We start from the raw sequence: 27868 nt of genomic DNA, 5'->3' as shown, positions 1-27868 counted from the left end.
AATTTCTCGTCCAGAAATGCCTCGTAAGGAGAGACCTTGTCTGGGCATAAAGATTTAGATCCAAGGATGTTTGTTATGGTAGAAAAGCATTATGGGGACTAGAATATAACCTTATATCTCAGCCAGAAAAAAAAATCCTACTTAGGAATAACTTCTATCATGAAAAAAGTAAGTTATGAAGCAGAATGTCCAGTGTAATTTCAATTTTAGTTTTTGCAAGAGATAAAGATAGTCTATAAGAGAGAAAATAGAGATAAAAGTACTAGACATTTATATACTTTATTAATTATTAAACCACTAATTTTTTTTTTTTTTTTTTTTTTTTTTTGCGGTACGCGGGCCTCTCACCGTTGTGGCCTCTCCCGCTGCGGAGCACAGGCTCCGGACGCGCAGGCTCAGCGGCCATGGCTCACGGGCCCAGCTGCTCCGCGGCACGTGGGATCCTCCCGGACCGGGGCACGAACCCGTGTGGCCTGCATTGGCAGGCGGACTCTCAACCACTGCGCCACCAGGGAAGCCCCACTAATTTTTTATTAATTGAATTTCTCCATGCAGCGAGCTTTGAGCAATTTTAAATTTTCTTCATTTTCTTCTGGTTTTTTTTCAAAAAGTTTTCCAGAATGAACTTGTGTGACTTTTGTAACAGAAACAATAACAGTTTTGTGAAAAAAAAAAAAAGTATGGGCTAGTGTATGTTACAGGAAATAGCTGATTTTCAGCACCTAAAATTAATAGTTTTCCAGCGTAATATTCTGTTCAACAGAGTGAAGGAAATTTTCTTCTCTCTTATTCATGGAGGATAGCAATAGGCAAGAAACCTTGGCCTCGTCCACATTCAGCTTTCATTTGATTTAAAAACTCCATTGCTTTATCCTGCCACCCCGCCTCCCCCATGTTTTTTTACAAGATCTGGGAACTATAAAAAAGTGCCGAGTAAAATGCAAACTTTCCAGTTGTCTTATTTCCCTGGGTTATACAGAATCTTCCAGTTAAACTAAAATCCAACTTACTGTCAGATGTTTCAATTAATAAAATTCTTTTGGTTGAGTCCTACCAGGTATGGCTGAAATACATGAAATAGATTTAGGAATTCTCCCCACGCTGCAGAGAATGGGTGAGCTCAGAGAGTTACCTTGGAGTAAGTATTGCTCTGAAATCCCCCTAAAGTTGAAACTCAGAGGAAACCAGGTGTCAATGTCTAAGGGTTAAACTCACTTTCTGTCCCAAAGGATGCCCCTAGGGAAACAAAAATAGAGGAAACTCGAAAAAGGATGACAGTGTTAGAAAATTAGAACTGGGAGAAAAACAAATATGATGACTTAACCCCCAAACGAGAAGACTCACTTAAACATCACGGGTTTCAGATATTCAAAGAATTATGATAAAGAATAAGAGCCCATGGGATTTGAAGAGATTCCATGATAGAAGCAAACCTCCCGGCAGCTCAAGGTTTATGGAACACTGAAGCAGCCTACCGATACACGCATTACTCTTCTTTCTTTTGAGAATTCAAAGTGTAAGACAGAAAAGTATCTGCTCTCAGTCATCCCTGATGGCGGAAAAGGATAAACAAGGACATTTATGATGAATAGCCCCCCCCCAGTACCCATCTGTGCCGTCCACTGCCCACTCCCATGGTTCCTTGATGAGTTTACTTGTGTTGAACATCTGGAGGGTTTGTCTGCGGGTAGACAGGTGCATCCACGAGGGTCTGGAAGAGCCAGGAGGCCACAAAAAGGTAGAACCATTTTGCAAATGTCTTGGGATTAGCAAAAAGTCTTTTGACTATGTTTCAAGTGTTTTCAGGTCTGCTAAAATCCAACCAGGGTTTGCCCCTGAGAACCTTCTTGTTTAAATGCTTTATGCTTGTTTATTTTAAGAAAAACATAGGTTTGGTGTTTCTGGGTCCGTGGACGCTTAGCTCATTCGATTGGGTTTGCAAGTCTGTTCAGTGTCCACAATGCCTTATGGGATTCAAAGGAAGTTGTCTCTCCACCGAGGGCTTGAGAACCAGAAGCCAGGCCGCAAGAAGCCTTGGTTCAGCTCTGTCCGTCGGAACCCTCCAAGGGTTCTTAAGCTGCGTTGGGGTTAAAGTATCAATGTTTCCCTCTCATTGTCTGGGCTGAAACCCACAGGTTTGCCTGAACATGGGAAAGTGTGTTAGAATTGTTGTCAGGGCCTTCCCTGGCAGTCCAGTGGTTAGGCCTTCGCCTTCCAGTGCAGGGAATGCAGGTTCGCTCCCTGGTTGGGGAGCTAAGCTCCCACAGGACTCCCAGCCAAAAAAAAACCAAAATATGAAAAAAACAGAAGCAGTATTATAACAAATTCAATAAAGACTTTGAAAATGGTCCACATCAAAAAAAAAAAAATCTTTAGAGTTGATGTCGGAAAAATGATCTTGCTGGATGAAACTTTCCTAGGGAACAGGCAGAAGGTCTCAAGTTCAGAACATCAGCTTGGATAAACCCTCATCGTTTGGCTTCTGGGCTCATTTGTACCCAGTGCTAAGCTGAATGGCCTAAATGTTTAAGTCTGGAAAATGTCAGTTATTTAACATTTATGCCTTTGTTTCTGCTGTGTGTGCCAAACCGTGCTGGTTAGGAAGTTTATGAAACAGATATAATATATGGTCCATGTAACCTTAGGAGGTTGGGTTTGTAGGCGTGAAGCCATTAATATGTAATTAATTAAAGATTGCGTGGCATAGATTTCAAGAGTGATAGGAATTCATTGGAGAGAGAGATCTGGTTAAAGAACTCGTTAACTATAAGTTGCCCCAACATAGCCTTAAGTATACCAGGAGGGGCAATGAAAGAGAGAGACAGACACGCTGACAGAGGTGTAAGCAGAAAGAAAATTAATTATAGGCTCATGGTGGAGGTGGCGCAGCCTATGGTCAGAATGAAGCCTAGTTTGAGTGGAATGGAGGGTTCTTCTATCTGGGAGTCATGGAGAATAAGGTTAGAAAAGCTTATTGGAGTAAGGCCAGGCAACTGTGTTTATCCTTCACGCGGAAAGCCCTAAAGCACCATTGTTGGCTGTGAAGCACAAGTGTGGAAACTGCAGTGTTGAAGCAAAATTAATATGAAGGGAGTGTGTAGGATGAACTAAAGGGTGACTAAGCTAAGGTTGGGGAACCCAGCTTGCAGCTGGTGGAAAGGTCAAAGTGAACAGCTGATACGCACACAAAATTTGGTAGTCTCGTCTCAAAGAATCCCTTGGGATGTGTTTGCTGCTGTGTGCCTGAGGATAATTATAAGTACTGGCAATTTCACATGCTTCAACATAAAAACTAAAAGTCTAGAGGTATGTGGACTTCAGGTATGGCTTGATCCAGCAGCTTGGGGATGTCACCTAGATCCCAGTTTCTGTTTCTCTCTCTCCTCTTTGCCTTTTACCATGTCAGCTTCCCTCAGAGGCTGGCTCCCCTCTTGTTAGCAGAACAGTGGCTTGCAACTCCTTTGGGAAAAAAAAAAAGAAATTTCTTTCCCAGATGCCCCTAGCAAATGTCTCCTCTCCGTTTCTTGGCCTAAAATTAAGTGCTCATCAATGAACCAAATACAGTGTCCAGGGAAACGGGATGAGGGCATTGTATTCAGCCAATTAGGATCCACCTTAGTGCCGAGGGTGGGATCAATCTCGCCCGAAGTCACATAGCTTTAAAATTTGTGGTCCCAATAGGAAGGGGAGAAGAGGCAGTGGTTGAAATGTCCACTGAGACATCATTTTGCTGTTGAGTTTGTTTTCTCCTGCTACAGTATTGCTCCCAAAGGCACGGGGCAGGAAGGAGCTGGTACTGGAGACCCTCTAGCCAAGACCCAGACAATCCCTGGAAGCAAAGAGGGGAGAAGGCCAGCTCTGTGCCCAAACGGAGGCCCTGTCTTCTACCCCGTGCTGATTGAGGAAGTTTGGATACAATGGAATCCAGAAACGGTCAGAGGCACAGACGTGGAGTCACTGCTTGCGGATTCAAAGGAAGGGTTATTAACATCACTGAAAAACGGGTCTTCGTGGATATGGGGCAAATCAAGCTGCCCATGGCGTTGCAGATCTTAGGACAAGGTGGAGAATAAGATTCTCCACCTTGTCACCAGCGCTCATTTTGGTGCTGGCCAATATTTTCATGATAGTCCTAACAGCATAGAGCAGATCATCCCTAAAGCCCCAGCCCGATACGGCCAGACCTCTTTCTAAGGCTATCACCAATACGCAGAGCCCATTATGCCTGCCCCGAGTGGATTCATTACCAGATACTTCACCTCACTGAAACCCATCCACCACATTCCTGCCCATTAACGCAGACTCCAAAGCTTTCCCTGCAGTGTATCCCCATCAGCCTGGCCAGGCGCTTTCTGGGGAGCTCTGTGCCGTCTGCCAAGGTAGAGATTCCATGGTGCCTGTCTGTCTGGATCATTTATTTGGTGGGTAGGGGGGGAGTTAAAGACTGGTGCCCACACCCCACCCGTCTCTGGGAAGAATCCCTATTTTCCACCTGCAGGGCATCAAAGTCAATCTTCAGTGACTCATAGCTGTTCTGTCTCTGGTGTTGTATTCAGATCCTTTCAGTGCCTTTGCGCCTGGAGGTGCTGCAAATGCCACTTTTGTTTTTAGGTGCAACTGTCACAAGGCAGCTAATATAAAACAAGACAGGTGTTTCCATCCTAAAATGAATCAATGGCCTCAGGGGACTTGGTGGCCTCCCTTTTTTTTTTTTTTTTTTTCTTTCTGATTTCTTCAGATGCCTCGGCACCACCCGCTCCACCAGGGGGACAGCTGGCTGAACAGGACCAAAGGGAGCCTCAGCTGGACGCTGATTTTATGATGACTCAGCGGCTCAGCAATAAATAATGAAAAATCAACTTGAACCACTCTTTCCAAATGCACTCCAGCCCGGGAGTGCTTTGCAATGTTTCATATGAGTGTGTAGATCCCAAGGCAGGCTTTTCCTGCAGATGCCCCAAGAGCAATTAAAGACTAAATAGGGTTGACAGATGCTGGTAATATGCAAGCCAGCCAGGGAAACACTCATCTCACCAGATGTGTGCATGGAAGGCGAGCGACCTTAGCATCTGTAAGACCGGATAGATTAACATCTAAAACGGGGTGGTGTGGCCAGGAAGTGGGAGGTGGGCAAAGACGGGAGGAAGCTGAGTTCTGTAAGGTTCCAGCTCCATCACTGGTCATTCGCCAAAGTCAAGGAAGGATGGGAAAGTGCGCTCTGCTTAGAAAAATCAGCATCTGATTTGCAATGTCATTCCAAATACTTCTGTCACTATAAAGGAGGTGGTGTCTCACCCAGAGTCTACTGTCAATCCTTGTAACTGACGGCCTTAAGCTTACATCCTGCTAAGATCTGAGCTATATAGCCTCACCCAAATTTGTTTACTTATTCTTGATGGGAACGAAAGTATTCATCCTTCCTAGTAACAAAGAACTGCAAAAGAAGACAGTAATAGACCGTGTTTCACCTGCTAGAGAGACTACTCTTTTTAACGGTATCATTCAACGCCACAAAGGATGTAAACTGATACAGTCTCTGGGAGACAATTCGGCAATACCTACCAAGAGTTCAGTCCCCAGTAATATAACACTGGTGAGCAGAAAAAAACCTTCATGTAGATTTTAGCTTGTGAGCCGCCTCCAGAACCTGCATCAGTAACATTCAGCAAAGGGACTTCCCTGGTGGTCCAGCGGTCAAGACTCCGCCCTCCCAATGTCGCATGCCGCAACAGAGATCCTGCAACTAAGACCCGGCGCAGCCGAAATAAAAATAAATAATTAACATTCAGCAAATATTTATTTACTATGGACCAGACAGCACGGCAAGGAAGGAGGGACTCATGAGATGATGATTACAGAGCTGTTGCTAAACTGATGGCGTCCACCCAGTCAATGGGGTCCAACAGGGCAATAGCATCTCTTTCCTCTTTTGAATGTTTCCCTTGGAAACTGCTATGGCTCTTAGAAGAATGAGGAGAAAGGTCAAGGTGAAATGAAAACTGTTTTGCTCGGTCCTTATTCGGTCCGGGCTCTGGACTGGGCACTTTATGTATGTTATCACTAGGGTCCGCTATTCCCCTGGCTTGTCGGTCTGCAGATGGGTCAGGGGGTAGGGGGCTTTACAGCCAAATTACAGGCTGTAACGGCAGAAGGAGGGCATGCTGGGGTTTTCTCTATTCTCTTAATTCCTTCCTCTGCGAAGCTATCCTGTCCTCCAAGCTTGGAGCAGGGGAGGAAGAGAAGAGAAGATCTTTCTTGATGGGCACCGGTTAACCCCCTGTCCCTTTCCTCCGGCCACTGCAGGGCTTGACACAGACTCTTTGCCTTCTACGGAGTTTTGTCGGCTCATTGGATACATCCGCAGAGAACCTACCGCCTCTCCAGGGCAGGTAAACGCACGTCCTTCAGCTGGTCACTGGAGGGGTATTTGATGACGTGTCCAGCCTCCTTCTGAGACCCACCGTCATCCACAAATGTCCCTCTCGGGCAGAGCCCGGGATTCAGCCCAGCAGAGACCTTATTTCAAGTCATTTGCCTGCTCACAACACCTACGAGGTAGGTGGCAGTATTTCCACTTTCACAAAGGGGGAAGCCAGGGCTAAGCAGTGGAGCGCCCAGTTTCTTGAGCACCTACTGTGTGCCAAGCCTGGGCCAAGATATTTATAGGCATCGGTTCATTGATTTTACACAGCAGCTGACACATGAAGGCAAAGCAAGCCTTGTACACATTTTAAAAATGAAGAAATGGAATCTTCGAGACTCTTCAAGTAATTTGCCCTGGGGTCAACCAAAGGCTGTGATTCCAGAGGCTCCTGCCCCAGGCTTCCTGGTTTCCTGGTTTGGCAGAAAGGGAGGCTCGTGACCTCCGCCTTCCTAAAGATGAAAGAGGCTTTAAATCAAAGACAGTATATGACCATTAGGAATATTTTGATTTTTTGTTAGCAGGTTTCTGCCAGGAGAAGCAAGTCAATAAAAGTTCATTTCTCAGGGCTTCCCCAGTGGCGCAGTGGTTGAGAGTCTGCCTGCCGATGCAGGGGACACGGGTTCGTGCCCCGGTCCGGGAGGATCCCACGTGCCACGGAGCGGCTGGGCCCGTGAACCATGGCCGCTGAGCCTGCGCGTCCGGAGCCTGTGCTCCGCAACGGGAGAGGCCACGGCAGTGAGAGGCCTGCAATTCATTTCTCAGGGGTCTGGTAAACATTTATCCAAACCACAGTTGTTGTCCATTCAGATTTTTAGGGGATTTTTCAGTTAATCATTCTGGCAGCATTTTTAGAATAAAACAACTCAATGCTCAATATCCTATGCAAACCAAATTTACAATTTTCCTTAAATATGTGGAGTAATGATGTGGAAATACTACTGTCCAAGATGCTCAGACTGAAATCCTCACGTGGCATCAGAACTTGGGGGATCCCATGAGGGCCAGAAATGCATCTTCTTTGCCCCCATGTTCTCAGCACCTAGCATCGTGCCCAGTATACAGTAAGTGCTTAATGCACACCTGCTGCACGCACGTGGAAAGAACTTGCCCCAGGACTTAGTTTCTCAGTTCTCTCTCCCACTTCTGGGAGGGATGGAAATGATCAGTCTGGCTCAGAGATATTTAATAAATTGTTGGAGGTCATGTGGGTGATATAGCTGGTGGCCCTGGTTCCTACCCTGGTCCCCAGCTTACACTAAAGACCTGCCATAAACATCAAAGCAGAGAGAAGACCTTGCCCCCCTGGGGCTGGCGGCTGAAACAGGCCATCCTCCCCGTTAGCAAGAATCTGGCACAGCTCTTAAGGAATCATTCTCCGCCCTGGCCCAGCCCTCGCCAAACGCACACTTAGGCTGCTTGTTATTTGGGCGACGGGAGTTTGATGTGGTGAACATGCCGTGTGACTCCCTGCTGTCCTTGGGAACAGACACGGGGACAACACTCCCCGCCATTCACATCACACATTTTGGGCTCAGGCACTGACGCAAAGCCACCCCCATAAAACTCGACTCTTGCAAAATCTCAAAGAAGCCAAGTGAGCAGCTGAGGGTCACCCAGTCCAAAAATCACAACCCTCCCAAAGGGACTTTTTGTAACTTCAGGACTTGATGAAGGTGATGCAGGGATTTGGGGCAACGTGTGTGCCGATATCCTTCCATCAGACCTCCCTAGCATGTGTTAATTGTTTAATGAATTTGTATAAAATAGGGGCCCAAGGAGACATGATGATGAAATGTAATGGAACGTGTAACAAACGTAACGTGGATCCTGGGATAGAAAATAAGGACATCAGGTAAAAACCTAGGAAATCTAAATAAAGTATGGTCTTTAGGTACTAATGATAGTTAATAATAATAATGTATCAATAATAACGTATCATTAATTCCAAAACATAGGGCAAACTAGATATCAGGTAAATGGGAATGCTCTATATTACATTTGTAATTTTTCTATACATCCGTTCTAAGAAATAAAGTTTATAGATAGATAGATAAGCGATAACCAGATATCCCCAGAGTTTTTACAGGCATCCTTTTTTCCTTCTGAATACCGAATGAGTGATAACCCTTTGCCAGTGTGTCTAAGAAACTAAAATCTGGTTCTGTATTTTTTCTGTGTCCCTTTTTGTACCAGCTATGCAAGGATGCCTGTTCTTTGCTTCATGACCCTAAATTTTCAGCAAACGTGGGTCCTGATTGCAGGCTGATCCTCTTTCTGTTCCAAACCTGTAAAAGCGTGGAGGTAAAGTATTCTTTTCCTCTTCATTTGGGCTGCTTGTGTGATGCACAGTCTAGGTCTTTCCAGACTGGTCTCTGCAGAAGGCTCTACCCTCCCCACGCAAGCCCGGCCCATTCTGGCAGTGGGTTGCAGCTTCCCGCCCCTGCCAGCCCCTCCCTGACCACTTCTGCCCACTGCTGTGTTTCCATCAAAATGTGCCGTGTGTGTCAGTAGAAGAGAGAGTTTTACATCTCACTGGGGAAATCAAACTTATGGTTACCAAGGGGGAGGTGGGGAGAGGGATAAATTGGGAGACTAGGAGTGACATATACATACTACTATATATAAAGTAGATAACTAATAAGGACCTACTGTGCAGCACAGAGAACTCTTCTCAATACTCTGTAATGACCTATATGGGGAAAGAATCTTAAAAAGAGTGGAGATAGATAGATATATATATATAAAACTGATTCACTTTGCTGTACAGCAGAAACTAACACAACATTGTAAATCAACTATACTTCAATAAAAATTTTTTTAAAAAAGAATGAGGGAATAAGGGAATGCATGTGTAGAACACACAGAGAGAGCCCTGCCAGGTCAAAACACCAAGCTGATAATTTGAGAGATATCAGGTGTCCACTCCTGGACTGTCTCACGTTTCAGCTTACCCAGGAAAGTTTAGAGAGAACGTCCCGGCCTCTCTTGGGAAAACAGGACACGCTGTACAAGGGGACAGCGCCAGTGTCTGGAAACAATAAAAAGGACAGGATGAAAATGCGCCTTGTAACATCAGCTTCCTTTTGTTTAGACATAACATGGCGTTTTCAGAGTACATCTTCAAAGTTCATCTTCAGAAATGGAACCAAAATGTCTTCTTGTTTTTGCTGTGCTTAACCACAGCTGGGCTCCCTTAGAGTCTAAAGTAAAACCTGTGAGGTTTCAAATAGGCTTTATTTTAGACTGAAGGGTTTTTTTTTTAATTTGTTTGGTTTTTGCCTATTATCTCACCTGCTATTAATTGATTTTGTTTGTATTATTCGCCAGAAAAGAGGAAATCACATTTTCCCCAAGGCTCAGAAACGTGGGAAAGAAGATTAAGGTGAGAAAAAGCTACCGTAGAATCGTGTAGAATTTGAAGCAAATCATTGTGTATAAATCTTTACACATATAGAGCAACTTATAGAAACGCAGCAAAAGACAATATTGCCATTCCAAAATTGGGATGGGAGAAACTAGAAACAATTAAGTTAACAAATTACTAGTACGAATATTTAGAAAATGGTGGAGTGTCCACAAATGCCTTGGGGAATTTACTAGTGCCAAATACCCTGCATTCTGGGTTTTTTTTTAAATAAAGGCTTCCTTTTTCTTAAATATGTACAGTATCACCAGGAAGGGGAGATAACACCAGACTGTAGGGAAAGGCCTAAAGAAAAAGCAGATGGCCGCCCCTTTTGCAGGAGCCGTGTAATTTCATGGTGCATTTTCTGTTCATGGCTTCACTGAAATTCAAGCCCAAGGGCCAATTCTTTCTGGCAGAGGGGATGGGCTCAGGGGGCAGGGAGCAAGCAGCTAGAAGGGGGAAAAGCTTAACAAAAGGTAGGCAGTCGGGCCTCTGCTTCTGGGTGAGTGTCTACTTCTTCCTCAACCGGTAGCTTTCTGGGCTTCAGCCAACCAAGGCCTGTGATGGTCACACCAGCCCCATCTCTGCTGGTCAACCGTCCTCCATGTCACCTCATTCAAATTCCTGACGGATTGGTCCAGCTCACCATTTTGAGTGAGGTCACACAAGTCAAAGGTCAGTGGCTAGCTTACTGATGGATGACCTTTCAGGTCAGCACCTGGTCCTTTGGGACAACAAGGATTGTGGTTCCCCCAGAAGAGTATGTGGGTGAGTAGCTACCCTACAATGTGTAGTCAGTAGCAGTTGGAAAAGAAAGTAACCGAATCTCTACAACAGTCATTATTCAAAGTGTGGTCCCTGGACCAGCAGTATCAGTGAGAGGCCCGCGTACCGCAAAAAAAAGGGAGGAGCTGTGATATGAAAAACAATTTTCTAACATTTTGTAATAAAGTTAAAGACCTAAAAGAGATTAAAATTTTTTATTTATTTTTTCACACTAAATCCTTGTTGATTATCTATTTTAAATATATCAGTGTGTACATGTCAACCCCAAACTCCCAATCTAACCCCCCCACCCCAGGCCTTCTCCCCTCATAACCATAAGTTCACTCTCTAAGTCTGTGAGTCTGTTTTTGCTTTGTAAATAAGTTCATTTGTATCTTTTTTTTTAGATTCCACATATAATGGATATCATATGACATCTGTCTTTCTCTGATTTACTTCACTTAGTATGATAGTCTCCAAGTCCATCCATGTTGCTGCAAATGGCATTATTTCATTCTTTTTTATGGCTGAGTAATATTCCATTGTATGTGTGTACCACATCTTCTTTATCCACTCCTCTGTCAATGGACATTTAGGTTGCTTCCATGTCCTGGCTATTGTAAATAGTGCTGCTGTGAACATTGGGGTGAATGTATCCTTTCAAACCATGTTTTTCTGCAGATACATGCCCAGGAGTGAGATTGCTGGATCATATGGTAGCTCTATTTTTAGTTTTATAAGGAATCTTCGGTAAAAAATTTTTTAAAACACACACACAAAATAAACCCACCTGGATTCAGCACCCAACTGAAGAATAGAATGTTACCAAAACCACAGACCTCCCCTGCAGACCCCTTTCCAACACTTCTGTCCTCCTCTCCCAAGGTTTAATTGTCTGGTTACAATCTTAAATTGTGATCGCCAAATCTCTAAACACCAAGGTGGCAGGAAATAGATCATATACTCTTGAAGCTCAAGAAATACTTGTGAAGAAAATGGACAATGATTTGTTGCAGTATTTTCATATTTTGTAGAGAAGTTTAACCCATTCCCAAAGATTTTAAAAGGCGATCCTTCTCCAAGTAAAATTGACTTCAGGAGTGCAATAGATCTCCTTTGTTAGAAACTCTATAAAAGTTCATAATGTCTATAGGTCCAAGAAGCCAAAATGTTCATCACGGAAAGTGCCCCTAAGAAATATGATCAAATTTAATGTCCATTTCTTACTAAAGGAATACCCATCATAAATCACCAGTCAGAATATTCTTTTGTGGTGAAATATGGTTATAGGAGCATCACTTGACAGAATTCTAAAGCACGAGTCAATGCAATAAACAAAAAAAGAGTTATAAGAAATCTAATCTTATTTGTGAACGGTAAGCACCCAGAAAATCTAAGAGAATACACTAAAATTCATGGAAACTAGAGGAGAATTCAGTAAGATGGACAATGGTAAAAGGCAGTATACAAAATGTAATGATTTTACTGCATATCAACAATGACTAAGTAGAAAATATAGTTGCATATAGCTTAAAATATCTGGTGAGAATTTAAAAATATGAAGTCCTAAAAATTAATTTTTTTAATGCCATGGCATTATTGAGATACATTTTAAAATGGGAATATAGAAACACGATGTGGACCGAAAAGGAAATCACACTGTTTTAACAATGTCCAGTTCTCACTAAGTAATAGATGACCTCAATAAAATCTCAATGGTTTATTTCAAAATTTGGAAAATAATTCTAATGTGTATTTGGAAGACGAAATTTAGGAAAACAGATGAGAGGTTTTTTTATAGAGTAGGGAGGAGAAATTTGCAGAGCACATAAAATAGAGTGGTACTAGTAATAAAACAGACAAACATTAATAACAGAACAAAAGGACCGAAAATGAACCCAAGTATATATTGGAATTTAAGATCAAAAATCCATCATTATAAATCCATGGGGAAACAATGGATTATTTAATAAAATGATGTGAGGAAAACTGACTAAGCATTTAGGAAATAATAAAGATAAATCTCTACCCCATACCCACATTCAAAATAAAATCCAGGGACCTCCCTGGTGGTGCAGTGGTTGAGAATCTGCCTGCCAATGCAGGGGACACGGGTTTGATCCCTGGACCAGGAAGATCCCACATGCCACAGAGCAACTACTGAGCCTGCACTCTAGAGCCCGTGAGCCACAACTACTGAGCCCACGTGCCACGAGTACTGAAGCTCGTGCACCTAGAACCCGTGCTCCACGACAAGAGAAGCCACCGCAATGAGAAGCCCACGCACCGCAATGAAGAGTAGCCCCCACTCGCTGCAACTAGAGAAAGCCCACATGCAGCAATGCAGCCAAAAATAAATAAATAAATTTATATAAAAAAATAATAAAATCCAATTGGCTTAAACATGTAAAAGTAAAACTGAGAAAATAGAAATAAAAGAAGAAAACATGGATAATTTCTTATATAATCTTGACCTGGAGATGGGTCTTCCTGGAGTGAATGAAGAGGTTATCTTACTACATAAATTAAAAAAAAATTATGCATGTCATAAATTACCATAAATAAGATTACAAGGCAAATAACATTGGAGAAAATCACTGCAATACACATGCCTGACAAAAGCCTAATGTTCTCAAATCACAAAGAGATTTTAAAAATAAATTTGAGATAAATTTCTCCAGTGAAAAAATGAGCAAAAGATAAGAAGAGACATTTCTCACAGACACACACATACACACATGTAGCCTATTAACAAAAGATAAAATACTCAACCTCAGTAATCAAAAATTCATATCAAAACCACAATGATAATCATTTTAGCCTATCAAATTGGGAATGATTAAAAAGAAAGAGAATACCTAGTGTTGACAAGAGTGTAACAGGTTTCATATTCACTTCTTAGCAAGTTAATTAAGATGGTTACACATTCATAAGTGTGTAATTAAAACCTTTAAATTTTTCAAATGTTCCAACAAACAATTCTACTAGAATTTAATCCTAAAGAAATAATAAGAAGATGCACACACACACATTGTTCCCAGAACAATGCTGGGAACGTAATAGTAAATATTTCTTAAATAAGAAAACAATGAACATCATTATAGTTTTGATTTGCATTTCTCTAATAATTAGTGATGTTGAACATCTTTTCATGTGCCTCTTGGCCATCTGTAGGTCTTCCTTGGCGAAATGTTTGTTTAGGTCTTCTGCCCATTTTTTAACTGGATTGCTTGTTTTTTTGGTATTGAGCTCCATGAGCTGTTTGTATATTTTGGAGATTAATCCTTTGTCTGTTGTTTCATTTGCAAATATTTTCTCCCATTCTGAGGGTTGTCTTTTGGTCTTGTTTATGGTTTCCTTTGCTGTGAAAAAGCTTTTAAGTTTAATTAAGTCCCATTCGTTTATCTTTGCTTTTATTTCTGTTACTCTAGGAGGTGAGTCAAAAAGATCTTGCTGTGGTTTATGTCAAAGAGTGTTTTTCCTATCTCTTCCTCTAAGAGTTTTATAGTGTCTGGTCTTACATTTAAGTCTTTAATCTATTTGGAGTTTATTTTTGTGTTTTGGTGTTAGATAGTGTTCTAATTTCATTCTTTTACATGTATCTGTCCAGTTTTCCCAGCACCACTTATTGAAGAGGTTGTCTTTTCTCCATTGTACGTTCTTGCCTCCTTTGTTGTAAATTAAGTGCCCGTATGTGCATGGGTTTATCTCTGGGCATTTTATCCTGTACCATTGATCCATATTTCTGTTTTTGTGCCAGGACCATACTGTCTTGATTACTGTAGCTTTGTGATATAGTATGAAGTCAGGGAGCCTGATTCCTCCTCATGCCGGTCAGAATGGCCATTATCAAAAAAGTCTAGAAACAATAAATGCTGGAAAGGGTGTGGTGAAAAGGGAACCTTCCTGCACTGTTGGTGGGAATGTAAATTGATACAACCACTATGGAAAACAGTATGGAGGTTCCTTAAAAAACAAAAAATAGAACTACCATATGACCCAGCAATCCCACTATTGGGCATATAACCTGAGAAAACCATAATTCAAACAGACACATGTACCACAATATCCACTGCAGCTCTATTTACAATAGCCAAGACATGGAAGCAACCTAAGTGTCCATCGACAGATGAATGGATAAAGAAGATGTGGCACATATATACAATGGAATATTACTCAGCCATAAAAAGAACAAAATTGAATTATTTGTAGTGAGGTGGATGGACCTAGAGTCTGTCATACAGAATGAAGTAAGTCAGAAAGAGAAAAACAAATACCATATGCTAACGCATATATATGGAATCTAAAAAAAAAGGTACTGATGAACCTAGTTGCAGGGCAGGAATAAAGAGGTAAACATAGAGACTGGACTTGAGGACATGGGGTGGGAGGGGGAAGCTGGGGCAAAATGAGAGTAGCATCGATATACATACACTACCGAATGTAAAATAGTTGGCTGGTGGGAAGCAGCAGCATAGCACAGGGAGATCGGTTTGGTGCTTTGGGGTGACCTAGAGGGGTGGGATAAGGAAGATGGGAGGGAGGCTCACGAGGGAGGGGATATGGAGACGTGTGTATGCATATGGCTGATTTGCTTTGTTGTGCAACAGAAACTAACACAGTATTGTGAAGCAATTATACTCCAATAAAGATCTATTTTAAAAAAATGAACAAATGTATGGGTGAATATACAGGCATGCTTAACCCCAAATTGTTAGTAGGACTAAAACTGGCTACGAAAGGTGAGATAATGATAATATAGTCATACAATTTAAGACAATGCAACCATTTTAAATGCTATTTTAGAATCATGTTTAATGCCAGGGAAGTAGGCTTAAAGTATATTCCTTGAAGTATTATAAAACACCATATCTGGTAGAGTCTGGATAGACAAAAGATAGATGATACATAGATGGATAGGTAGATAATATATAGGTAAATAAATAAATAATTTTATAGAAAAAGAAGGCAGTATGATTCAAATGTGATATTGTAAAATTATTAATGACTGACATATTTTAACCTTTTTTCTCTCTCATACCACTGAAGAGGATTCTAGCCTTGCTACTCAATTTATTCTCAACAACCATCCTCTGAGGAAGGTTTTTCCACTACATTAGGAGCTGTTTTGGCCACAGGGAGGAAAGAAAGAAGGACCACAGGAGGTCAGGCTAAGACTTTTGAGAACCGGGATAATTTTGAGGAAAGAGGCAAAGAACTGCTACAGTATGTGAAGCAGGATTTTGGAACAATTGGGATTTCAAGGAAAACCGTAGTTGCCTATTTGATTCCTTTTGAAATAAATCAATGCAAGTCTAATGTGAGAAATGCAAGTATAATGTGTCAAAATTATAGTTTTGTAGTCACTCCATTTTTTAAAAAAAATGAACTTCCAATATGAATTGTGAAATTACCGACGGCAGAGACAGCTCTTCACCCAAATCCACGCTCTGTCCTTCATAACCACACAGCTAGACTATATTTCCCAGCAGTCAGGTGTGGCCCTGTGGCTGAGTGCTGGGAAATGTCACATGGGAAGCAGTGATGTGTGTGTGCCTCCTCCCGACCTTGCTTATAAAAATCTCTTTTCTTTTTTCTTCCAGATGAACAGGAGGGCTACCCCCAAGGTGACCATGGAAACCACATGTTGAAGATGGTATCATCCTGGTCCCTGAATGACCACACAGAGCAGAGCATCCCTCTCAGAAAACACAAGCCCCCTCCTCTGACCTGGGAAGGGAGGAGTCATGATCTCTTTAAGAAGTAAGCAAAGAAAGAGCCAGAAAGAAGGAGGAGGGAGAGAAGGGAAAAGAGGTGGAGGAAGGGGAGGGGAAGAAAAGGAGGAAGGTAGAGGGGAGGGATGGGGGGAAAGGAAGAAGAAGAAGAAAAGAAAACAGCTGAAATTAACCTACTCATTTTGCTCATTCTGGTTGGTGTTCAACCAAGAATCAAACAAAAGGTGTTGTCTCCTTGTCAATTAACATCAGACTAGATATTGTCTATTGCATCACTGAGTCTGTGGTTCCTGGTGCCACAGATATTACTCAGTCAAACTTGGTTTTCCTTTGTCTCTCTTTTCCCCCTCCCACCCCTTTGACTGAATGATTTTAGACAGTATAGTGGACATCATGTTCAATTCTCCAACATGTTTTCCACTCTTTCCACCGACATCCTGAAGTAACTTCAGGAGCTGAAGTAACTTCAGCTCCTGGAATGAGATGAGTACTGATGAATCAAAGCCAAACATGATAATCCCATCAGATAGTTTGAGGACCCTGCCCTGAAACCAACCACTGTGTGGCATTCTCCTAGCAACAGCTGTTGGTCCAGAGCCCACACATGACCATCGGCTGGAAGGGAGGAATTTTATTTCATGACTGAGGGATAGGCTCTTGTTTTCTTCTACCCCTAGATCCTACCATTGTGAGGGGAGCCAGCCCGAGGGAGAAGCCAGAATTATGGACAAGGAAGGAAAGGGACCCTCAGAACTTGTGCTCTTGATGACGATGTTGAACTTCGGGATTTACTAGCCCTAAATTCCATGCCCCATTGTGAGGCTTCCAGTCATGTGAGCTATAAGTGTATTATTTAGGCCAATTCGAGTGGCATTTTCTGTGACTACTGAAAGTCCCCTAACTACGCGAAGCCAAAACAAATGGTTATTGCTGATTATTCAGTGGAGGAAAAAACTGTCCATTGAACCAAAATGGTCTAGTGTCAGTTGCTTAAATAGTTTGACAGCACTGTAGACAAACTTGGGGATGTGTTCTGAGTATTTAGGAACTGAATCTAGAAAATGTCATTTTTTGCAAGGGTTAAATGAGTGTGTCTGCTTCTCTGACCACTGGCTGACTCTAGGTTCTGTGACCTGCTGGGACCACCAGTGGGGGGCCCAGCCATTGAGCTGTAGGCTGGAGTCTGTCACTCACTGACCACGGTGCTTTGGTTGTGTATCTGGGATTTCCTTACATTTGCCAACAATGAAAAATGGAGATTAGACCCTGTGCGAGCCTTCCGATGACATGAGCAAGGATGCCTTCATGTGGAAGGAGACGGCTCACTCACTGCTCATCAGTTCTACCACAAGCACCGCCTCCCTAGGGTTAGCTTCTCCTCTTAGAGGGTGAGTGTGAAAGCACAGCAGGGGTTCATGCTCTCCTCTAGGCATTTGCATCCTGCTAAGTCAGCAGCAACTTAGAGTTTAAATGTGTTTTACTAGGAGAGATTTACAGGTAAACAGCCAAGCTACAGGGCTTAACCTACCCTCCCTATGGCTTTTCACTCCCACCCTGCTTAACTCCAGCTAGTCCGCCTGGATCCCCATCCTTCAGCTGAATGCGGAGCACAAGCCGGTACCACTTGCCAATGCTTTCCTCAGAGGCCACTTACAGTTTATAGCTCTGACCCTGCCAAACCCCAAAGGGAGGAGCAGACCATCCTCCTTGGCACCCTCCCTCAGCCAGCTTTCACATGTTCCCTCTTCATCCCCGAACCTTCATCCACGTGACCTCATACTCAATTTGACTCAGCAAATAGGTCTTGAGCACCAGCCAGCCTGGCACTGAGCTCGATGCTGGGATATTTGAGAGAAACATATGTCTCTTCCTTCACGGAGGTTATATGTCAGTTACAAGGACACACACACAAAGGTTTAAGTGTGACGAATGTATGTGTATAAGCTGCCAGGCATCTTATGAAGTTTGATACAAGGTAAGAAAAAGTGGAAAGAAGTTGCAGGGAAGGAATAGTAAGGAAAAGCTTCCCAGGAGAGAAAACGTCTGAGCTAAGTCTTGGGAAAAAGAAGAGTTCACAAGCATAAGAAAGAAAGGGCGTTCCAGGCAGAAGGACCTGGATGAGTAGGGGTAAGGAGTAGGGAGCAGAGATTCTGTGATACAAGAACGAAGAGGCCAGGTCATGATTCTAAGCCTTGGGCACGACTCTAAACAGTTTTGAAGTTATTTTAAGGGAACTGTTATGATTTAATCAAAATATTAGTCAAGGTTACACTAGCTGATGAACCAAATAATCACTGAATTTTCAGTGGATTAACACAACAAAACTGTCTTTCTTATTTCTGGTCCAGGTCAATGAGGGTGTTCCTGGTTGGGTGACTTTCCTCCCAGAGCGATTCTGGACCTGAGACTCCAGACACCTTGTTCACAAGGAGCTCCTCGGGTTGCTGTAGATGAGAAGCATGCTATCTGGGAAGATTTCCCGGCATTTACCCACTTCAGCCCAGAAAGACACAAACACATCACTTCTCTCATGCTCCATTGTCAAGAACTTATCATAGGGCTCAATTTAAACGCAGTCCTGGAATATGTAGCCCCTGGCTCTGTGGGCAGCTCAGTACCGTGATCCCAGTACTGTGAGAAGGAAACACTGATCTTTGATGGTCAGTTCTCTGACAGGAGCAGGGAAGTACCATGACTAGGTTAGCATTTTCTTTTCTTTTTTTTTTTCTTTTTATAGGTAAGAAGTGGATTTATTTAGAGAGAAACACACTCCACAGAGTGTTGGCCATCTCAGAAGGTGAGAAAGGCACCAGGGAATGGGGTTGTCAGTTTTTATAAGTGTAGGTAATTTCATAGGCTAATAAGCCCATTCTGGTTGCAGGTTGGAGGATGAACTGAAGACAAGGAAGAGGAGAGAGAGGGAGACCAGTGAAGAGGTTGTAGCTCCCATCCAGGTGACAAACGATGGGGGTCACCTACTACAACCACAGCTCTGTAGTGGTCAGGATGAAAGAGAGGAAAGGGGGTCAAGAAACGTAGGCAATGCATTGCCAGGACTTGGTACCCAAACTCAGAGTCATATTCAGAATGAGGAGCACAGAAAAGGGTGGGTTGACTTTCAAACTTGGGATATGATCAATGGGCTGGCAGAGGCACCAAATTAGGGAGTTTAGGAGGAAGAACAATTTTGGAAGTGGTGAGGAGAAAAGAGGGAGTCTTAAATCTTTTTTTTTTTCATGATGAGCTTGAAGTTATGTGGTAGAAATATTACAGGCATTTTGTAAACCTACACCCAAAACTCAGAGAAGAAGCATGAGTTGGGAACATAGGTGCAGAATTATAGGTATGAAATATATAGAACCTTTTTAGAGTTGAACTTGGGGTGTAGCTTACCATTTGATGCCCTGGACCCCTCATTCTTTCTCTGGCCCCTATGCTTGTCATTCCAGTCAACCAATCTCTGACTCATTATTAAATTACCTTTCCCCAAACTCACAGTTTTTAAATTTACTGCATGATTGGACTTTACATGATGTTTTTTTCTTAATTATAAAAATACCACATGTTAATTATAGAAAATTGGGGGGCTTCCAGTCAAGATACAATACTGAGTGAGCTGGACATTCTCCTCCTTCATCCCATCATTCAAAACATGTGCATTTGCTTTAAAAAAAAAAAAAGGGGGGGTTAATTAGAAATACATATTTACATTTAAAAATAGGAAAATTTCAGAGTCCAGAATCAGAGCGAGCACACTCAGCTACTTAGCTCCCCGAGGGACCCAGATTGGATCTATGCCTTAGGGGAAGGAGTTTTACTTTCCTGTGGAGCAAAGGTTAGAAATTCCTCAATCCTAGAAGGAAACCTATAAATCTCTACCCACTGGCCCAGGGTCTGGACCTGGAAATGAGCCATACCCCCCAGCGTGGGTGGAAATAGTTACCTGTGAGAAGTTGGACCCCTGAGCTATGCCATGTTTAGGCTGGGATCTGAACTCCTGTTATGCACTGTAAAGCATCTTAAATGTTGCCCTAGTGACCTCCCCAAGGCTGAGACAGAGACAACTTTGCAACACTTCCTAAAGTCCCCTAACTGAGAACGTCTTGGTACTATAGTTCACAGGCCAGATTTCTGCTGAAAATGAGCTCATGATCAAAAACTACAAAACACACAAGGAAACACTCAATCCTAAAAGAGAGATAGCACAGGAGAAGCCAAACCGTACAATCCAGGAACTAGAAACAATCTAAACAGAAACAATATGTTAAAACTGATGAAAGAAATAGAGATAAAGCAGTGAATGTTCTATGCAATAATAAGAAATGACTATTTGAGAAATAGTTGTAATGAACAAAGTAGGAATCCTGCAAATAAAAGATAACCAATATTATTTAAAGCTCGGTAGAATTTTACCTAATAGAATATAATGTACATGGAGGAAGAGTTTGTGTGGGGTTTTTTTGTTTACTGTTTCAGCCTTAGCATTTAGAATAGTATCTCATACACATAGGCAATCCATAAATATTTGTACATAAATGAGTAAATAAAGGAATGAGTGGGCTGAAGAGTAGAAATGACAGAGGGGAATTAGTGAATTGAAAGATAGAACTAAAAAAAAAAAATCACACAGAAAACATACAAAGAGAGAAGACACTAAAAAAAGAAAGAAAAAGAGTTAGGAGAACTGGACAAGAGAAAGCAATAATCCAGTGTACATTTACTCCAGAAGGACAAATGAGAGATAATGAGACAGAGGCAATATTCAGAGAGATGCTCTCCAGTAAGTTTCATGTATTTAAAATGTATAAAGGACTCCTAAAAAATTAATAGAAGATAAGGAAGCAAAGAGAAAAAAATAGGCAAAGACTACTAAGAGGCAACTCACTGAAAAAGACCCAAAGGATTAATTAACATATAGAAAGATGCTCAGGACCATTAGTAATCAAGAAAACGCAGTTGTAAACAGTAATTAGATATTATATTTTACTCATCAGATTGGGAATAATTATATCACATGATAACATCGAGTGTGGGAAAATGGCAACTTTTATACATTGCAGGTAGGAGTATAATTTGGAACAATTAATTCTGACATTAACTAGTCTGACTACAGATGTGCACCCTGCAACACGCAGAAAAATTGCTTGTAGTTTCTACCCTAGACAAATTCTCACTACGTGTCCAAGGAAACACAACAAAATTGGTTGCCACCTTAATTGTAATAATGAAAAGTGCAAACAGGTCAACTGCCCTTTGATGAAGAAATCTACAATTAAATGCTGGTTTATTTATACCATGATTTTATTATACAGCAAGTAAAATAAATGAACTAGGCCTGTGTGTGCCAGCAGGGAAAGTTTCAAAGACACGTGAGTGAAAAAATGCAACTAGGTTAGACATATTATGACACAAAACGATACTATCTATTGTTTAAGGAAACAGGCATATGCCGTAAATGTATGAAAACATGCCTGAGAATGACACACATCCACTTCAAGATAGTGGTTATCCTTCGGGAGGAACTGGGAAGTGAGATTTTCACTCTATTTTTACAGACTTTTAAAATATATGAAGCAAAAATGGCCAAATGTGAACTCTTGAACTCAGTTATATTATTGTTTGTGATTTGGAGTCTTTAATATATTTCATAATACAAAATAACTTTTAAAAGGATGAGAGCAAAATAAAAAGACATTTTCAGGTCTACAAATATTGAGAATTTACAATTTAAAGACATTTGTTGACATACTATAAGTGGATTTATGTCCTCTAGTTAAAAAAAAAAAAGGAAGGAAGAAAGGAGCAAAATATGAAGTAATGGTGAACAAAAAACATTACAAATCATGTTAGAAAAGTTAAATAACCATGGACAGTAAAATATATATATATATATATGGATTATTACTGTTAATTATTTGTTGTAAGACAAAGTAGAAGTAAAGTACTAGATGAAAATTATATGAAAGATGGGAGGATAAAAGTTGGAAACAAAGCGTGTTTATTTCTCAGTGTGCTGGGGGGGTGGGGAGTGGTCTCTACAATACCAAGTTTAGACTTTGTTAGCCAAACATAAAGTTCAGTATAAGTGTTAGAAATGTTAGGGTGAAAACTAAAGGCATACAAATGTCATGTCTGATTTCCAGATGAGAAGAAAGAAAAACAGGGAATCATAAAAGACTTTATTAATTCAATAGAAGGCAGAGAGTATCAAAAACAAACCTAAGAAAAAGCATGTTAATAAAAATATAAGTCATCAAAATAAATGTGAGTAGATTTAATTCACACATTAGTCAGAGGTTCTCAGATCTGATAAAGGAAAAAATGGTATTATGCTATTTATGAGACAGCTCCACTACTATATATAAAACAAATAATCAACAAGGACCTACTGTATAGCACAGGGAACTCTACTCAATACTCTGTAATAACCTATATAGGAAAAGAATCTGAAAAAGAATAGATACATGTATATGTATAACTAAATCAATTTGCTGTACACCTGAAACTAACACAACACTGTAAATCAACTATACTGCAATATAAAATAAAAATTTAAAAAGAGATATCTCACCCGTATTAAAAAACTATACCTGAAGTTCTCAAATAAAAGAATGAAAGAATATACCACACAAAGAGAAATTTAAAAAAGCAAACAACAGGGGCTTCCCTGGTGGCGCAGTGGTTGAGAGTCCGCCTGCCCATGCAGGGGACACAGGTTCGTGCCCCGGTCCGGGCAGATCCCACATGCCACAGAGCTGCTGGGCCCGTGAGCCGCGGCCGCTGAGCCTGCACATCCGGAGCCTGTGCTCCGCAATGGGAGAGGCCACAACAGTGAGAGGCCCGCATGCCGCAAAAAACAAACAAACAAACAAAAAAAGCAAACAGCAACAGCAAAACTCCACCATCCACAGCAACAATAAAACAGACAGAAAGATGCCAAAGAAAAGGAAGTTGTTACAGCAGTAGCAACATCTAACAAACTAGAAAGCAAACTGAACACTAAGAATTATAGAAAGGAAAATGTAAGTCATGTATAATGCCAAATACTGGTTATAATCACTAATATGATTTGATATATTTTTCCAAAATTGGAATTCTATTAAATATGTTTCTATTATTTTCCTTAGTCATGTATTGTTATATTAGCATTTCATCATTCCTGGAAATTCTTCAATATCATAATGTCTATTTTCCATCTCGTGGACAGTCTATAATTTATTCATTATTTTTTATTGTCAGACATTAAGGGCCTTTCTAATTTTTTTGCTGGTATAAATAACACTGCAATGAACACTCTCTTGCCTACATCTGTAAATTGTTTCCTGCATGGTTTTACACTTGTGTGTATCAGACAGAGTATAAGGGGCTAAATATGAGGGAGGAAAATTATTTATTCTTTGCCATCTTCAGGTTAACAAGTGTGATGAATGGCATGAGAGAGTTTGACGTGTTTAAAAACGGGGACAAATTGATTTAACAAATGTTCCCCTTAATTGATGGTGAGACCCAGGAGGAACAAGAGACATCACCTTGGTTCTTTCTTCCAACAACCGGGTGCGTGGTTGCTTTGGTCCAGCTGTCAGTCAAGATCTCTGTGGATACAGAGATGGAAGGACAGAAACCCTGTCTTCCTGGAGCCTGTGCCCTTCTCAAAAGACAACACGTAAGCATGTGACAATTGTTGTAAGTTTGTTGTAAACCAAACTGACAAATCAATAAATTAATACAATATGGAATTCTAAATATCAGAAGTATATCTAGCATTCTTAACATACATTTACATTCTCTAGAAGCTTCCTTTCCATTTAAATGTCTCTGGGATTAGTACAGTTTCTCAAATGGCGATCTAGCCCTAATCTCTGACTTCCTAAATCTAATTCATCTGTACAGAGCATAAGGGGTCAAGGGCACCATGGCTCAAAGTTTCAGTATTTTGCTAATGAGTTAGTTCCAGGACATGCGAACACCAAAGCAGGACTTGAAAAGAATACAGACATTTTTTCACCCCAGTGAATTTTTACAGCAATCCCATTGCCTGAGAACAAGGCAGACAACGGAAGCAGGGAGCAGTGCCAACCAACAATGGCTTCACCATAAAACACCCCCCAAAACGTGGTCCCCATGCTCATACACCAGCCAGACAGCAATGGGCAGCTCCCGCCACGTGTCGGAGGAGACACTGACACACAAGTAGAACTGAATTAACTAACCGAATCCCACCACTCGGGCTATTTTTGACGCATCAAGCAGTGATTAAAATTGGCAAGGAGATGTCGGAGGATCTCGAGGGAATAGTAATATTCCAATAATGTCCATGATCAACCAACTAGGATTTACGAGTGTTGGTATTGTCAGCTTACAAAAACAAACAAACAAACAACACGTGTAGGACAACACTGGGCTGTCAGGTTTGTCGGGTAAAGTTGGGGAATTTTGGAAGATCAGTGTAGCTGCGTAACCGAAGACCAAAATGTAATGCATATTGAGGCTGAAGCCATTCACTTGCCAGGCAAGGGGAGCGACGTCCCTTGGGGCAAATTCAGTAAATCTCCTTGAATGTGTGGGGAGGGGGTGGGGAGGGATGATATAGGTAAGGTGGATTGTTGTTTTAATTTTTATTTTATATTGGAGTGTAGCTGATTTACAATGTTGTGTTAGTTTCAGGTGTACAGCAAAGTGATTCAGTTATACATGTAATCTATTCCTTTTCAGATGTTAAGAGGATTCTGAAACGTCCTCTTTGGTGCCAGACGGAACTGAAAAGTCTCCCTTGGGACTGATGACTCTTACAGGGCAACGTCGCCAGGGTATCCAGGTCACAGGTGCGGCTCCCGCAATACGCAGGGCGAATCATGTAAGGCTCGGGCTGTCTTAGGGCCACGCTGCCCTGGATTCCTTATGCTCTGTGCAGGGACAGAGCAGAGATGTCCTTTATCTCTAGGAGGCAATAGGGAGCTGCTGAAGATTTTTGAGAAGGAGAGTAAATGACCAAGATAGTACTTTAGAAATATGACTCACCCGATATTCCATTATGTACCTTTCATTTGTCATAGAGACATGCCCAGTATGATGCTAATGTCAAAGTCAGGAATGACTTGGGTTTGCTTTACCCAATTTCCATCCCTTGGTCATATTTTTGAGCACAAGTTATTTATAGATCTGGGACTACATTTGAAAATGGGTCCTATTCACTATACACAGTATTCTAGAATTTCAGTTTGGAAACTAGAGGCATCTAGTCCACCCTTAGCATCCGTCCGTTCCTGTCCCTGCCAGGGGAATGGGGAGCGTGTGAGCTGGCCTGTCTTGTAGGGGACCCTCTGGGCTTGGGCAGGGTCAGGTCCATGCCTGGGAGAAATGGGGCATCCGAGCCAGGAGGGCTGAGGCATGTCGGAGGCTAGGGCCTGGGGTTTATGAAGCCCCTGAGGGCTCCATGTCCACATACAAGTCCTGGGGCAGGGCTGAGACATGATTTCCGTACATACCTCTCTTTGGACCAGACCGAACACTTCTTCAAAGAAACCTTTGCCTCTCCAACCATCTGGCGCATCAATTCATAAACCTGGATCCACAGTGCATATCAATTACATTTTATTAAAAAGCCTCTTTCTTCCACAGTCAGAAACTGAAGGAGATTGGAGGTCTAGGCAGTGTTTGCAGCATCGAAATGACCACAGTGACTGCTTTCTCCCTTCACCTCATGCTTGCCTCAAACCCCAGCCTCAGGGAGTTTCGGTCCTTACCGGGGTCTCTCCCCCACCAGATATACACCCCGAAGTTGCCTGCTGTGGGTCCATTCAGCCTCCCCTGGGGACATCTGCGCCCTGAAGAGCCTTGCTTTCTTTAAAAAGAGCCACGTCCCCTTCCTGGTTGCAAATCTGAATCAGACCAGAGAGTGGATTTATAAACGCATCTCGGGCGAGCTGAACGAGGCTTTGCATCAGAGATAAACGTGGCAGAGTGGTTTTCCACCTCGCTTTTTCCCACCTGCTTTGCAGAGCTTGCAGCCAGCTCTGCTCTGAGGGATGTGCAAAAGTGCTTGGCGGGCCGGGTCTGGAGGGCGTGCGGGCCTGAGAGGGCACCAGGAGAGCAGGCCTTGTTGCCCCGTTGCCCTGTCGCCTCCCCAGTGCCAATAGGAAATCACTATCATGTTTTGCCAACTTTCTTGAGGTACAATTTACATACAGTAGAATATACCCATGTTAAGTATACCCTGGGGTGAGTTTTGACAAATGTATGCCTGTGTTACCAGCCCCATAATCCAGGCAGAGAACATTTCCAGGGCCTGGGTCGTTCCTCATGCCCTTTTCTGTCCCCTCACCTCAGCTCCAGCTCCGTGCAAGCACCGTATCTGCCTTTTCTAGAAATTCATGCAAAGCCATCCTTCAGTATGTACTCCTTAATGTCTAACTTCTTTAGCTTATTATATTCATTATTTTGTTATTATTATACTATTATGTTATTAATATATTATTATATTCATCTGTGTTCTTGCTTGTAACAGTACGTGCTTCCTTTTTTAATCCTAAGTAGTTTTTCATGGCATGGAGGTACCAGAACTTTTGCCTGGTGATGTCCATTTGGGTTGTTTCCAGTCTAGAGCTGGTATTGAATACACCCGCTCTGAACATTCGTGTGAAGTCATAGTGTGCACATTTTCATGTTTCTTGGGTAAACATGTAAGTGGAATTACTGGGTCATATGCTAAGGGCGTGTTTGATTTTATAAAAATTGATGCCTCTTATCCAAGGTGGCTGTACCCACACCAGCCCTGGAGGAGCATTCCAGTTGCTCCTTGTGCTCATCAACACTTGCTATTATCAGTACAAAATAGATAACTAGGGCTTCCCTGGTGGCGCAGTGGTTAAGAATCCGCCTGCCAATGCAGGGGACACGGGTTCATGCCCCGGTCCGGGAAGATCCCACGTGCCACGGAGCAACTAAGCCCATGCACCACAACTACTGAGCCTGCGCTCTAGAGCCCACGAGCCACAGCTACTGAGCCCGCGTGCCACAACTACTGAAGCCCGCCCGCCTAGAGCCCGTGCTCCACAACAAGAGAAGCCACCGCAATGAGAAGCCAGCACATCGCAACGAAGAGTAGCCCCCTCTCACCGCAACCAGAGAAAGTCCACACACAGCAACAAAGAGCCAACGCACCCAAAAATAAAAAATTAAATTAAAAAAATTAAAAAATTAAATAAAATAGATAACTAACAAGAACCTGCTATATAAAAATATAAATAAAATAAAATTCAAACCCAAACTTTTGGTATTATCTGTCTTTTCTTCCTTTTAGCTGATGTCTTTGTGGTTTTAAAGTTGTGTTTCCCTGTTGCCTAACGATGTTGAGCATTTTTTATATGTTCTCACTGATCATTCAGATAAATGATCATTCTGGTTATTTTAGACAAGTCACTCTTAAAAAGCCTTGGATATAATGGGACGATTCTGAATTGAGGACCAGAGGATGAGGGTGTAAGTCGTAGCCCTATAAGTGGCTGTGTGACTTGGAGAAGTGATTCACAGACTCTAGGA

The sequence above is a fragment of the Globicephala melas genome, chromosome 20 (genome assembly GCF_963455315.2).
Source record: "Globicephala melas chromosome 20, mGloMel1.2, whole genome shotgun sequence".
Classification (NCBI taxonomy): domain Eukaryota; kingdom Metazoa; phylum Chordata; class Mammalia; order Artiodactyla; family Delphinidae; genus Globicephala; species Globicephala melas.
Note: the sequence above shows the minus strand (reverse complement) of the source record.